This window comes from Balaenoptera ricei, chromosome 8 (genome assembly GCF_028023285.1).
Source record: "Balaenoptera ricei isolate mBalRic1 chromosome 8, mBalRic1.hap2, whole genome shotgun sequence".
In the NCBI taxonomy this organism is placed as follows: Eukaryota; Metazoa; Chordata; class Mammalia; order Artiodactyla; family Balaenopteridae; genus Balaenoptera; species Balaenoptera ricei.
The window spans coordinates 107,106,498-107,107,832 of record NC_082646.1 but is presented as its reverse complement, the minus strand read 5'-3'; positions in this window follow the sequence as shown (position 1 = coordinate 107,107,832).

Here is a 1,335-nt window from a genome sequence, read left to right as displayed (position 1 = left end):
TCCCAGAGCATTGCCAACAGTCACACGACTTGTATCCAGGCAACGGGCTCTTGCTCCCATTCACGCGGAGCACCAGCTTTCTTTCCCGGGAAGCTGCACACCACCGCCCGCCTGCCCTGCACACGCCTCCCTCCCACCAGGACACAGGTCTTTTCTCGCCTCTGTTAACCGCCCCATCCCACTGGGGCCTCTGGATCGTCCGTGACAAATGGGCACCAAGACATTACCACTCCCCACAAGGCTGCTTCAGCAGCAACATGAAAATAATTGCCAGAGCTGTGACACCCAAGGAGCCACACATGGGCTCACACAGTAAGGGCCAGAGCCTTGTCTATTGTGGCCAAAGGCTTGTAATCTTCCCAGGCAAGGGTTTTCCAAGGCGGGGAGGGGTGAGTTTTTGGTTGATATGTGGCTTGATAGAAATACAAATGACATTCTCGAACTGAGGCAACTCTATCAGGTTGTGGAAGAGGGGCCCGGGCTCCAACAATGCCACATCCCGAGGCTGCTAAGTCACAGTGGCCCTTTGACCGTGGCTGGATGCTTCCCGTGTGGGGGATCCTGGGGAGGAGGGAAAACCAGCTCCCCAAGCTGGGGCTTGTCTCTAATTCCTGCCTTCAGAGGAGGCACTTATAAAACGAATGAAACAAAGCAGCAACTGCTTGTTTTCAGAGGGAGACCAGTTTTACCCCAGCCCGGTCTGATCTGTTGTTGATTCCACTTCACCATCAGAGGAGGAAGGCAAAGGTTGGACACTGTTAGGTTACCTATTTATCTCTGACTCAAGGCATCGGCACGGGCTGCTCCCTCGGTCTGACAGCTGCGGGTTTCCAGCCTTGGCTTTGGCGTGTGAGGCAGGACAGCCGCCAGCTCAGGGCAGAAACCCACTCCACGTTTAGCCAGCGACAGCCTCTCCCCAGATGCCAGGACACACAGGTGAGGGGACGTGTTGGGGACCCTGGAAGGCCTGGCCTTGTCCAAGTGTTCTGGGCTAGAGGTGAGCCCCAGGCTGCTGGGTGACTCGGCTGAGCCAGCGCCACGGAAGCCAGCTCTGGATGCCGCCCCCTCCAGATGGAGGGGTCAGGCTGGGACCACAGCGGGCCGGCGAGGACCGTGCCGGGCGGGCCCGGCCCGCAGCCAGCTGCTCGCTCCGTGGCCCGAGCCCAGCGCCTCCTCAGCACAGAGGCCGCGGGGGCCTTGGGAGCAGCCTTAGGAGGATCGGGGCTGGGGCTGGGCGGAACCCAGTGTGACAGACGCTCTGCCTTCTCTGCACAGAGGTCCAGGAGGGCAACATTCTTTGTTCACTACCAGGAAAAAGACGGAGCGGAAGAAAGA